At 44.8% G+C, this 14,122-nt stretch overlaps 1 non-coding gene across 1 annotated transcript; it reads right to left on the reverse strand.

Annotated features, from left to right (window-relative positions):
* Nucleotides 1-2,498: 2,498 nt before the first annotated feature.
* LOC148165607 (5S ribosomal RNA) lies at nucleotides 2,499-2,618 on the reverse strand. Its single transcript, XR_015771326.1, has one exon. It is a non-coding gene; the product is annotated as a 5S ribosomal RNA (ribosomal RNA).
* Nucleotides 2,619-14,122: the final 11,504 nt, after the last annotated feature.

Below are 14,122 nucleotides of genomic sequence, written 5' to 3' on the forward strand. Positions count from 1 at the left end.
AAGTAATGATTTTATTGTTAATTACTACGTCGGCTGCGGCAAGTTCGAGAGAAGTTAGGTTGGGAGGCAAATTATGTTGAGTTGACTGAAAGTCGGTAGAAACTAAAAGCGCGGTTCCGTGAGCGATGTTTGAGGGCGTGTTGTGATAGCAAGAAAAATTTTTGACTTTAATCGCGAGATTTGAGCGCGTTTCGGTAATTGATAAAATTTTGATCGCGTCGGTTTCGATGAAGTTACGGAGAGCATGCAATTTCCGTTTGATTCCTGCAATGTTGACCGTGGCGATATTCACACGAGGGGACAGGAGGCCCCCGCCGGGAGCGGCGGGGGCGGCCACCGTGGTAGCCATGGGGAAAGAGAGTTGGACGAGTTAGGGCTGTCGAATCTACTCGAAAGTGAAGTAGATTCTCTGGCCCGCGTGATTGATGCGGGTCTTTGTCTTAAGGACGGATTTGGAGGCGCTCTCGACGAGCTCGCTGACCTTTGCACGCTGGTGAGGGAAGAGGTCGTACAAAAGTTTTGTGACGAAAGTGATTGTCTGACGTACAGACACGGGTTGGGGATCGGGGTCTGCAAATTCGGGAGAGGGCTCCAGAATCAGAGTTGGGGCAATGGGGGTTTCGGACGTGACGACTGCGTCCTTGATTTTGGGGCACTGGCGGGACCAGGCCGGGTGGGTGCCGTTGCACAGAAGGCAAGTTACGTGGTTGGATTCGCATTTGAAGGCTGGGTGGTTCTCTGTGCATTTGGGGCACGCGATTTTGTTGGGGCATTCAGTGGCAGGGTGCCCAAGTTGGAAACACTTGGAGCACTGAAGGGGGGCGGGTTTGGCGGGGGCTTTGGACGGCTCGCACTGATGGCGCTTGCCGAACATGATGACGCCTTCCTTGAGGAGGAAGTCGACGGTCTCTGTGCTGTCAGTGATGACACGCATCAGTTTGGTGAACTTGCCGGATTTCATTGAACGAATCCGCCAGACTCTGATGACTGGCAGATTGAGTGATTTGAGGGCGTTGAGTGCTTCGTCGTATTCGATGTCGTCGTCAACATCGCGAATTACGACAGAGAGGTGGGGTTTTGAAGTGGCAACGTTTGGTTTGGCAGTGACTTTTTTGTGGGTTTCCACAATTGAGATGGATTGGTTTAGCGTGGCAACTTGGAGTTTTTTCTGGAAGTCGCTTGGGAGAGGGTTTAGAGTGACAAGAAGAGCAGTCTTGTTCCAGTTGACAACAAGCTGCTTGATGTTCTTGACCAGAAGAGTGGTCGTTAAAAGGCAGTAAAACTTTTTTTGTGCAGCCCAGTCTGCAGGAATGTTTCTGATGGTGTACTTATGGTACACCACATTAGGGGTATTTTCGTTGGAGATTGAAGAGACAGAGTTTCCTCTGGCACGAGGAGGCGAGAGGGCGTGTTGCGACGAAGTCGCAGAAAGAATGGGTGTTAGTGCCCTTTCGGGCGAGGAAGGGCGCGTGATTAACTCACCTTGTGATGTCGACTGGCGGACGAAGTTGGAGAAGAGGTCCATGTCACTGGCACTTGATGCACTGGCACTTGCACCACTGACACTTGAACTCACACTTTTTGCTTTTGCACTCTTGGGAGCACTTGCGGGTGGCTTTTGAGGCCGGGGGCGAAGATCTCTGCTCGTCATCGGCGGAGCACGATGTGGACAAGTCAGAGTTTACTTCAGGAATTGCCGAACGCGGCGAAGGCTAGAAATTTATATGGTCGGTACAGCGCCATCTCGTTAGGGCAATGGTCGAACGACGAACTAAGGCGGAGCGCCTGTTTGTCGCTCGCTCGTTATAAATAGAGGGATTTTAGGTGTGCGGCGTTTTAGATCGAGTATACTCGTCGTAACGTGCACGTCGTGTCTGTCTCGTTTTCTGTTTTTAAACGTTTTTTTAACTCGACGACTAGAAGAGAATGCCACCCAAGACCAGCGGTAAGGCGGCCAAGAAGGCCGGAAAAGCTCAAAAGAACATCTCGAAGAGCGACAAGAAAAAGAAGCGCAGGAGGAAGGAGAGTTACGCCATCTACATTTACAAGGTGTTGAAGCAGGTCCATCCCGATACCGGTATCTCCAGCAAGGCTATGTCTATCATGAACAGTTTCGTGAACGACATCTTCGAACGTATAGCTGCTGAAGCCAGTCGCCTCGCTCATTACAACAAACGTTCGACCATAACCAGCAGGGAGATCCAGACGGCGGTGCGTCTTCTTTTGCCCGGTGAATTGGCGAAGCACGCCGTTTCTGAAGGAACCAAGGCCGTCACCAAATACACCAGTTCAAAATAAATCCTCCTCGAGCAGCTTGGAAGTTGGTTGGAAAAAAAAGAAAAAAAATCGGTTCTTTTCAGAACCACAAATTCAACTCGAACGAATTAAAAATTTTCGTCTTCATACTATATAAGTTCCTGAGAGAAAATATAAATAGTGAAAAATATATTTAAAAAAAGTTTGACATCAGAAATGTTAATAAAAAAAGAAAAGAGTAGAGACAACGGCACGCGGTGTTCCCAAGCGGTCACCCATCCAAGTACTGACCGCGCCCGACGTTGCTTGACTTCGGTGATCGGACGAGAACCGGTAGTTTTCAACGTGGTATGGTCGTTGCCTGGTAAAATTTTCCAAGATGGTACGTTGACGATTTTTTGTGATTGTTCGATCGTTTGGATGTGACATTTTTCGATGGTACACATGTCAGAAAATGTACAAGATTTAAAAGAAGAAAAAAAAAAAATTTTTTTTTGCGAGTCGTTTTTTAGTTTTTTTTTTGCGACAAAATGACGAAAAAAAAAAACTCGTATGAGGCGTTAAATTAAATTGTTCGTTTGACGATCTCAACGAGTCACTTGCGATTAACGTAATTTAAAATTTGAGAACTTACTTACTCACTTGCTTGCTTAGATGGAAATAGCACCCACTTGAAGTAAACGCCGACACGGACCGGAGATGAATAAACTCCGAACGGACGGGGTTAATTCATGAACTGACCGTAGTACGGTCGAAGGTTCGCCGCCGCCGCTACCTGCTTTCTTTCTTAGAACTGATAACAGAGTTGGTTTCTTTGTCTGTTCATTCATCGAAATTCCCACCACTCTGGCCGGGCCGGGCGGGGTGGGTGTGTGTTGTTTCATGATTTGTTCTCTTCTCGATTTATTCTTTTTCCGACGTCGTTCGATTCATAGAGATGTTTTCGTCGAAAGTGTGGTCGCGTTTACATTGCATTAAAATTTAATTTGTTCCAGTGCGACGATGAAACAAGAAAAAAGTTTCAAGTAAGTACGCACGCACGCACACCTACATATTTCATTTTTTAAATCTTTCGACGTTCGTAGTTTCTGCTCGAAATGTCGACTAATAGTAGGGAATGTTTTGTTGATTTGTTTGTTTTTCGTTTTTGAGAAGAACAAATGAAAATTTCGTTGGATTTCTGTCGACCGACGACCGACTGAAAATCCGCCGACATCGACGTAGTTTTATTTAGAGTGTCTGAAAAATGCAAACAATGCAAGATTTCCGTATTTTTGTTGGTTTGTGGTGTTTGGGGAGTTTTTTTTATGATTATAAAATGGTTTCGTCGAGAAAAATTGCTTCTTTCGCAATGAATTGGCAAGAAAAATTAAAAAACTCGTCCGTTCCCGTCGCTGGATGTTCGACGGTGGTCCGTCTGATTTTCCCTTTATTTTCGTAAAATTGACGAGAATTTCGCCGTCAAAACTGTTTTCGGTGATGTTTCGATGATGGGATTTCGTCGTGTGAGGTAATTTTTGAGGAAAAAATGTCGATTTTGCGAAAAAAGTCGTTCGAAAAGTCCGTTCGTCGTACAAATTCGTTTCTCATGGTCGAGTCCGAAATTGACATCGTTTTTTTTCCGACCTGTTCGTCAAGATCGTTTTCAAAAATCAACTCCTACGAAAGGCGAAGGTTTTATCTTCGTTCTTGAAAAAATTCGACCTTCTCGGACGTCATCTTCGACCGTTTGTGAATTTTTTTCCTACACTCTGCAGGTTCGTCGGTCGTCGCTCCGATCCGTGCTGCGTCTCTTTGCGAGGCGATTTTCGAAAAGATCGCACGTACTTTTCGACCGATTCGTTCGTGAAACTTGTAGAGGATGCTTCCAAGTTTGTCTGGTCGAAAGCGGAACTTTCCTGTTATTCGTGGAAAACGCGTAACGTCGGCGTCGAACTTGGATGTCATCTCCTTGTTTCGGAGGGTCTTTGTTCGAGTCGACGTTCGATCGGTCCTTGTTCGCTTTTGGAGGTCGGCTGGTCGTCCGGGAAAACTTGAGGTTATTCAGGAGGCCATCGCCGACCGAATCGCTCATGTTCCCGCACCCGGAGGCGGTGATCTTCGCGTAAAGAGAACGATGCCATCACGCGAAAGCTGTATTCGAGGCCCACTGAATTTTCTAACTCGACGAGAAGGCTCTCGTTTAGTCCGCGGTCCGCGCGTTTTCGAACGCGCCAACACTTTGACTTTGGCGCCCAATTCGTTCTGTAAAGTTCATTCGTTCTTTCACCGAAGAATAAGCCTACCTATAATAAAAAGAAAAAAACGCGCGCGCGATAGACGAAAATATGGCCGACGTAGAAAATCAAGCAGCTTCGACGGTCGCCGGTGCCACTTCCGGCTCCTCACCGGTGAAGAAGGAGAAGAAGCCCAAAAATCCGAGAAGCAAACCTTCTCATCCGCCCACTTCGGAGATGGTCACCAACGCCATCAAAGGCTTGAAGGAACGCGGCGGTTCTTCGTTGCAGGCGATCAAGAAATATGTCGCGGCCAACTACAAAGTCGACGCGGAAAAATTTGCGCCTTTCATCAAGAAGTACCTTAAGGGCGCCGTCGCATCCGGTTCGTTGGTCCAAACCAAAGGAAAAGGAGCTTCCGGTTCGTTCAAGTTGGCTTCTGCCGTCACCGGTGCAGCTAAGGCTCCGTCCGCCACGAAAAAGAGATCTGCCGCTGCGACCGCGTCGTCATCGGCGAAATCCAAGAAGACGGGCGTTGCTAAACGTTCCGTCGCGTCAGCGCCGACGTCCGCCGAAAAAGGATCCGCCTCAAAAGCCGGTAAGAAGGCCGCCCCCGCCGCTTCGGCCAAGTCTAAGAAAACTGCCGCCGAAAAGAAGAGCGTCGCCGTATCGAAGGCTAGAAAGGCTGCGTCCGCTCCCGAAAAGAAAGCCAGCGCCGCCTCCAGATCGCCCGTCAAACCCAAGACGCCATCGAAAGCGAAGAAATCCAACAAGGCCGGTCCAACCAAGAAACCGAAAGCGCCGAAACCGAAAACGGCCAAAGCCGTCACCGTCAAAGCGAAAAAAACCGCTTCACCCAAGAGAAAGAAGTGAAAAGTCGACGACGATGATTTAATTTTTTCAACGACGACGACGTCCTGGTGGTTTCGGGAACGTGCTCCGATCGTATATATCGACGTAGGGGCACCATCGATACAAATAAATGGCCCTTTTCAGGGCCACAATTATTTTCAAGAAACGAACGAAAGATTCGCTTGGACAATGCACATTCTGTTGAGGAGATACATACTTTCATTTGATTTTCTTGTCTATTCATTTGACTGTCGAAACAGTGTTATTACAAAGAATGATAAACTTTATTATATAATAATGTTTCAAATAGTCTCAGTTAAAAGAAAATTTAATGTGAAAGAAAAAAGCAAAAGTTTATCGTTTTATGTAAGTACGAATTTTGTGAATAAATCACATAACCTAACTTTTTTTTTTTTTTTTTTTTTTTTCAATCTCAAAAAGTTGCATGCGCGAACGATAAATTTTCAATTCGTTGGAAAATAATTGTGGTTCTGAAAAGAACCGATTTTTTTTTTCTTCTTTTAACACCTTCGAAGATGAAGAATTTGTTAATTCTAGATGGTCGGATCGGATGGATGGATGGATGGATGGAGGAAATTTAAGCCCTCTCGCCACGAATGCGTCTCGCCAATTGGATGTCTTTCGGCATGATGGTGACACGTTTGGCGTGGATGGCGCACAAGTTGGTGTCTTCGAAGAGGCCGACGAGATAAGCCTCGCTGGCTTCTTGAAGTGCCATCACGGCCGAACTTTGGAAACGGAGATCGGTCTTGAAATCTTGGGCGATCTCTCGGACGAGACGTTGGAAAGGCAGCTTGCGGATCAAAAGTTCAGTGCTCTTTTGATAACGACGAATCTCACGAAGGGCGACCGTACCGGGCCTGTAACGGTGAGGTTTCTTGACACCTCCGGTGGCGGGAGCGCTTTTTCTGGCCGCCTTCGTGGCCAACTGTTTTCTAGGTGCCTTGCCACCGGTAGATTTACGAGCCGTCTGTTTAGTTCTCGCCATCTCGGATATCGGATGAATCAAATGAAAAGAATTAACGTAGGTAGTGGCTTGCTTGCTTGCTTCGACCGAACGACCGACCGTACGTACGAACGTTCGAAAGTCAACTGAAAATTTTCGTCGCGCCAACGGCCGTTTTATAAACTCGATGAGTCATACGGCGACGCCATTGGTGGATTCGTTTTTAACGCGAGGTGGAGCTGCCGTAACTTATAAATAGTCCCGCGGAATGAAATTTTGACGTTAGTTCCATAACGAACTTGGTCGAAGCTACGTCGTTTTGTACGAAGAATTTCCTAATTTTATCAAGATGACCGGTCGTGGTAAAGGTGGCAAAGGATTGGGAAAAGGTGGCGCCAAACGTCATCGCAAAGTTCTACGCGATAACATCCAAGGTATAACGAAACCGGCGATCAGAAGATTGGCTCGTCGTGGTGGTGTGAAACGTATTTCCGGTCTCATCTACGAAGAAACCAGAGGTGTGTTGAAGGTCTTCCTCGAGAACGTCATCCGTGACGCCGTAACTTACACCGAACACGCAAAACGTAAGACCGTCACCGCCATGGACGTCGTCTACGCCCTGAAACGTCAAGGTCGTACCCTTTACGGTTTCGGCGGTTAATTTTATCATTTTATGACGTGTATCCGCATCCTCAGAGGAATAACAACAAACCCCCCGCAGGCAAGCAAACAAACAAACAAAAAAAAACGGTTCTTTTCAGAACCACAAAATAAATCAAACGAATTAAATATGTTGCTCAATTGTGTGTTTGTCTTCAAATCGAAATGAAAATCGTACGGAGTGAGTGATCATTTTAATTTGTGATCCAGGCGGCGACTTTGACAATTTTGACAGCAGTTTTAGGTTAGAATGACCATCGTTAAAAGAACGTTTTTGCCACGAAGAGTATATTTGAGGTTATGTCCAATATGGGGTAGAGTTACTCTCCTCAGACGTGACTTGAAACAAAATCTCATAGCAAATAAAACGATTGATTGTAGTATTACGGCTCACCGCTGACGACTGCTGCTGCAAGAAATTATCGAGACGGAGAGCACGTATAGGCGACCGGTGTGTGTGTGTATGTTCTTAACAGATTAATGTGCGAAATGTGAAGAAATTTACGACGAATCGGAATGTTTCTTGAATTAGATAATCAATAAATTATTATAGATAGAGTTGTCGAGTTCGTGCTTTAGTCGGGCATTGAATTTTTCTAAAAATTACGATGAAAAGTCGTAAAAATCATCTTTCTTGGTTGAATGTAATCGAAAATCTTCCGTTCAGTCTACGCTCGTATAATGAATTAATTGATCGGTTTAACTTTAAAATATCTAAAAGACTTTTTAACATGATTCTCATAGGTTGTTGTATTTTGGCGAAAAAATCAATTCGTTCGAGTTGAATTTTTGGCCCTGAGAAGGGCCGATGTGAAGATGGTTTTTATAAAAGTTTTTGTTTTTCGTTCGAGATGACGGCGGCGAAGAATTAAATTTAAGGCTTCTTTTCGGTCTTCTTGGGCAACAACACCGCCTGGATGTTGGGCAAGACACCGCCTTGGGCGATGGTAACGCCGGAAAGGAGCTTGTTTAACTCCTCGTCGTTCCTTATAGCCAATTGAAGATGTCTCGGAATGATACGGGTTTTCTTGTTATCTCTGGCGGCGTTTCCTGCCAATTCGAGAACTTCGGCGGCTAGATATTCCATTACGGCCGCCAAATAAACGGGAGCACCTGCACCCACTCTTTCGGCGTAGTTTCCTTTACGCAGAAGACGATGAATTCTGCCGACGGGAAACTGAAGTCCGGCACGACTGGAACGAGACTTCGCCTTTCCCTTCACTTTACCTCCTTTTCCTCTTCCGGACATGTTGTTATACGATATAAACAGCAAAACACCTACTGCGACTGACACGAAGCGCACTGACAAACGTACGGCTTGAAATAAATGCCGAACGCGGCGAAGGCTAGAAATTTATATGGTCGGTACAGCGCCATCTCGTTAGGGCAATGGTCGAACGACGAACTAAGGCGGAGCGCCTGTTTGTCGCTCGCTCGTTATAAATAGAGGGATTTTAGGTGTGCGGCGTTTTAGATCGAGTATACTCGTCGTAACGTGCACGTCGTGTCTGTCTCGTTTTCTGTTTTTAAAACGTTTTTTTTAACTCGACGACTAGAAGAGAATGCCACCCAAGACCAGCGGTAAGGCGGCCAAGAAGGCCGGAAAAGCTCAAAAGAACATCTCGAAGAGCGACAAGAAAAAGAAGCGCAGGAGGAAGGAGAGTTACGCCATCTACATTTACAAGGTGTTGAAGCAGGTCCATCCCGATACCGGTATCTCCAGCAAGGCTATGTCTATCATGAACAGTTTCGTGAACGACATCTTCGAACGTATAGCTGCTGAAGCCAGTCGCCTCGCTCATTACAACAAACGTTCGACCATAACCAGCAGGGAGATCCAGACGGGCGGTGCGTCTTCTTTTGCCCGGTGAATTGGCGAAGCACGCCGTTTCTGAAGGAACCAAGGCCGTCACCAAATACACCAGTTCAAAATAAATCCTCCTCGAGCAGCTTGGAAGTTGGTTGGAAAAAAAAGAAAAAAAATCGGTTCTTTTCAGAACCACAAATTCAACTCGAACGAATTAAAAATTTTCGTCTTCATACTATATAAGTTCCTGAGAGAAAATATAAATAGTGAAAAATATATTTAAAAAAAGTTTGACATCAGAAATGTTAATAAAAAAAGAAAAGAGTAGAGACAACGGCACGCGGTGTTCCCAAGCGGTCACCCATCCAAGTACTGACCGCGCCCGACGTTGCTTGACTTCGGTGATCGGACGAGAACCAAAATTCAAATTCAACAGGATTTTTATTCGGTTGAAGTTACGCATGCAATCACTAAGATAATACATATCACACTTAAGATTAACTTATGCTAATGTGTGGCGCTGATGCCTTAACCTAGCCTACATTTATTATACAATCTAAGATATTACATTTATTTTATGGCTCACCGGCAACCTTGGTTGCATACATTTGTGGTGTTTAGCCTACTTATCGGTTACCTTAATTTAGGGAAAATGAAATTTTAGTAAAAACCCTAACCTTATTATCTACTATGTACAAAGGATATTTAAAAAACTATTTACAGTGTTGACCTCAAAGAGGTCTTGGGACTTCCGGTCCGGTTTCTGTTTCCAGGGAGCTCCTGGGCTCCTGGTGCGGTATGGTCTAGTGGTGAGGTTTCAGGGGGCTCCGGGGACTCCTGATCCTCGGATTGATGTTCCAGGGGGCTCCTGGACTCCTGTTCCGATATGGTCAGTGGCTGGTCGATTGCCGTTTACGGTTCTTCTTCCGCTGCCTTTTGCCTGTAACAAAATTCAGCGGATTATCCGGTCTAGATTGGGGACACCCGAGTGCGGGAACTTGTGAGTTCCTGCTGGGTGTTTGAGGGATTGTTTGAGAAGAGGTACGTGCCGCACCTGCTTTTCGTAGAATTTATCGGAAAGGGAATGGATGTAATGGTGTAGGAGTGGAAGATTCGCGTCCTGATGAAGTTGACGGAGCGGAGTGTATCTGTCTGCGTTAAGAGCAAGTCTTAAGCATTTATTTTGAAATCTTTGCAAAGGAATTAGTGGAGTGTGTGGTTTGTGCCGGTAGATGGGCGCTGCGTATGTTATGATGGGGCGTAAGATGCATTTGTACAGAAGCAACTTATTTTTCGTGTTTAGATAGTTGTTTTTGACCAACAATGGGTACAATTGCTTGAGGACGGCTTCACCTTTTTGTCTCGTTTTCTTTATGTGTTCATTTAGGTTTAGCCTTTTGTCTAGGGTGACTCCTAGATATTTCACAGAGTTCTTAATTTCAATTTCACTGTCCCCTACCTTTAGTTTTTTATTGATCTTTAGCCCGGTGAATCTTTTTGCAAAAATGACCGTTTCCGTTTTGTCCGCGTTGAGTTTAATCTTCCATTTCGCGTAGAATTTCTCGAGTTGATTAATGTGGATCTGAACTTGTTTGAGTGCGACCTGACCCGAATGAGACTTAGCGTAGATGGCGGTGTCGTCCGCGTACAAAGCTAAATTGGTTTGTGCGAATTTAGTGATGTCATGAATGTAAATATTAAATAGTATTGGCCCAAGCACTGAGCCTTGTGGGACTCCCGCATTTATTGATTTCATTTCCGACTTTTCGCCTTCTACCTTTACTCTGAACTTTCTCTCTGTTAAGTACGAGTTTATTAATTTAGTAATGTGCGTCGGGAACTTCAATTGAATCATTTTGTAAATTAGTCCTTTTGTCCAGACTTTATCAAATGCTTTTTCAATATCAAGACATGTCATTGCTGTTATGCTTTTCGTGTTGTAATTATTGGTTATGTCATTTATTAGTCTGAGGACTTGCTGTGTGGTATTATGTCGTTCCCGAAAACCAAATTGCTCTGGCGGTAAAATTTTGTTTTCTTTAATGTGCTTATTAATTCGTTTTTGGATTACCTTTTCCGCAACTTTTGATATTGTTGGTAGAAGGCTAATTGGTCTGTATGCGTTTGGTGCATTGGGGTTTTTCCCCGGTTTCAAAATGGGGATGACATCTGCTACTTTAAGTTTTTCCGGGAAGATACAAAGATTAAGCATGGCATTTATTATATTCGTTAGTTGTTTTACAGCTTTCGCTGTAAGATTTTTCAGTATTCTGTTTTCTATGCCGTCATTTCCCGGGGCTTTGTTATTCGGTAAAGTGCTTATGATTTTTGCGATTTCTGTGGGTTTGACGGCCGTAGGCGCGTCTATCTGGGAATTGTCACTATTGAAAGAGTTTACTGTTTCAATTATTTCTGTTTGTTCGGGTGTGTTGTGATTATCACTTGTGTGGATCGTTTCATAATATGTTGCCAGTGTGTTTGCTTTTTCCACATTATTAAATGCTGTGTTGTTATTGGATTTAAGGATAGAGATGGGGGTAAATCGTCTTTTGAGAGCTTTTGTCATTTTCCATAGAGAATTATCGTGCGGATTTAATTTGCCAAGTTTTGTTTCCCATTTGTTCTGTCTGAATTCTTTTATTTCTTGTTTAATTTCTCTGGTTAATTCAGATGCTTGGTTTTTGAAAAATGGGTCTCGTGTTCTTTGGTACAGTTTTCTGATTCGGTTCTTGAGTTTTATTTTCTCTATGGTTGCTTTCGGGAATTTCGTCTCGAAAAGGATTTATTGTTTTCGTCGTCGTGACTTGGTCTTTGGCCTTCTGGATGGCCTTAATGAACAGTTCAATCTGTTTATCAAGATCATCTTTCGTGCCAATGATTTCCGTCAGTTCAACATGTCTGTCAAGGGTTTTGCGGAAGAGGGGCCAGTTGGTTTGTTTATAGGAATTGATTTGGATTGTTTTGTCTTTGATTGTCATGTCAGGAATCTCAAGAATCACAGGATTGTGATCCGAGTTGAGTGCGGTCACTGATCTGGGTTCTGAGATTACCATGTTTTTCGTGATTGTCAAGTCAATGTAGGTAGGTGTCATGCCGTTAATTGGGAAATGAGTTGGATCAGCAGTTCTGTTAATTATCAAGCTTGTGTTTTCTACGTAATTGTAGAGCCTGAACCCGTTACTATTGTTTGCGTGACAACCCCAGCTTGTGTGTCTCGCATTGAAGTCCCCGAGAATTAATTGCTTTCTTCCCAGATTATTAATTATGTCTAAATCCGCGTCCCTAATTGAGTTGATTGGTCGGTTGTAAACTGATGTTATGAAAATGTTGTTCTCGATCTTAATCGTTAGGGTTTCGAGGAATCTTACATTTGGGGTGGGAATGTGTTCAAAGGGGACGTCATTACGGATTAGGAGAGCAACCCCACCTCCCCTAATGACATCCGTTCTGTCCTTTCTGAGAACCGTGTAATTGGTGAATTTAAGCCGATCTTTACTTTTGAGACGCGTTTCGCTAATTGCCATAATGTGAATTCCACCATTTTTAATAAAATTCAATAATTCCGCAGCTTTTTCATGCAGACCGTTTGCGTTCCAGTGAACTATCGTCAATTTACAGCTCATAGCCAGCGTCTCCCATTTTGGATAGAACGTCTATGCAGACGAACAGCTTTTCTTGTTGAGACTGGCATTTTTCAAGTGCATTGTTCAGTTCTTTAAGTATTATGAGCAAATTTTTCATATTTACATTTTTGTTCAGCCTGGAAATTTCGGCGTTTATTTTACAAAATTCTGTCATGCTGCTTGTTTCTGGAATTTTCGTTTTGGTTGGTGTTTGCCTTGTTAAAATTGGCGAATTTGCTGCGCTCGTTGAAGGCGTCGGCAGAGGCGGAAATGATTTATCGGTAAAAACAATGGACTCACCTGTTGGTTTCTTTGGCTGGGTCCACGGATTGACCTTTGGGATCGGCGCGGGGGCTAATTTAGCCCTCTTGTTGGCGACCTTCTGACGTCTTTCTTCTTGGAGTTCCTCGATGCGGTTACCTTGGCGATGTAGACCTCGCACGTGGTTTGCGAGGCAGCGTGTCCTTGTTTCCCGCAGTTGGCACATTTGGGAATGTACGTCGGGTCGGGCTTATGGGGGCAGTCGCGGGTCCAGTGGTACTGGGAGCATCTTACGCACGTCGGTTCGAGGTTGCAGTTCCTCGTGCCGTGGCCCCATGCCTGGCACCGGTGGCACTGTGTCATCTTCTTCTTATTGAGGTATTTCTCGAAACGCACCCTGACGTTGAGAATCGCCCGACACTTTTTGTTCAGTGACTCGACAGTCTCGCTGTCGGCCACTGTTACGATGTAATGGGGCCTCTTGGTGTTGGGCCCCATTTTTCTCACATTGGTAGCTTCAATCTTGGAGCTCTTGAGCTCTGCAAGAACGGATTCGGGCTCAGGGTTGTTGTCCAGCCCCTTGATTACAAACGTTGACGTTTTGAGTCCTTTTGGGGTGAACGTGTGGAATTCCACTTTTCCTGCCGTGAGTTTGTTTTTCATCGTCGTGTGGATGTCTGTCGTGTTGGGGTACACAAGGGTTTTCTCCTTGTGTAACGCACTTGGTAACCGTTGTCGCAATCGGCGAACAATTCTCTGAGACGGTTGTGCGTTATGTTCCGGCCGTGGATGATGATCGGCGGCGGTCTCCTTTCGTTCGCGGTCGCGGTGGTTTTTGTCCTGGAGGATGTTTCCTCCGTCTCCATGTTGTCTTCTTCATCCTCTTCATCAGAAGAGATTGGTTGAAATCGGTTAGCGTCGATTGGTACTGGCACGTACCTCACCTTTTGTTTCACTTTTTTCACCGTTTTCTTCGGCTTCAGCCAGTTGAGGCTCGAACTGGCCATGTTTTCGGTGGTCAGTGCAGGCTTAACCAGCCTGCGCTGTATCGAACTTGGTTTAATTCCTCTTGTTGTTAAAACAACACTTGGGACACGATTCACTTTGTTCAAGGCACGTGGCACTTTGCACTGTGGTCACAACTTAAACACTGAGAGGGGGAGCTCTCTATCGCACGTCCGTTCGCTACGAGCGCTCGGACAAGACTGGACGAGAACCGGTAGTTTTCAACGTGGTATGGTCGTTGCCTGGTAAAATTTTCCAAGATGGTACGTTGACGATTTTTTGTGATTGTTCGATCGTTTGGATGTGACATTTTTCGATGGTACACATGTCAGAAAATGTACAAGATTTAAAAGAAGAAAAAAAAAAAAATTTTTTTTTGCGAGTCGTTTTTTAGTTTTTTTTTTGCGACAAAATGACGAAAAAAAAAACTCGTATGAGGCGTTAAATTAAATTGTTCGTTTGACGATCTCAACGA

Source organism: Gnatocerus cornutus, unplaced genomic scaffold (genome assembly GCF_029298725.1).
Source record: "Gnatocerus cornutus isolate USDA-ARS CGAHR unplaced genomic scaffold, icGnaCorn1.1 ctg00000271.1, whole genome shotgun sequence".
In the NCBI taxonomy this organism is placed as follows: Eukaryota; Metazoa; Arthropoda; class Insecta; order Coleoptera; family Tenebrionidae; genus Gnatocerus; species Gnatocerus cornutus.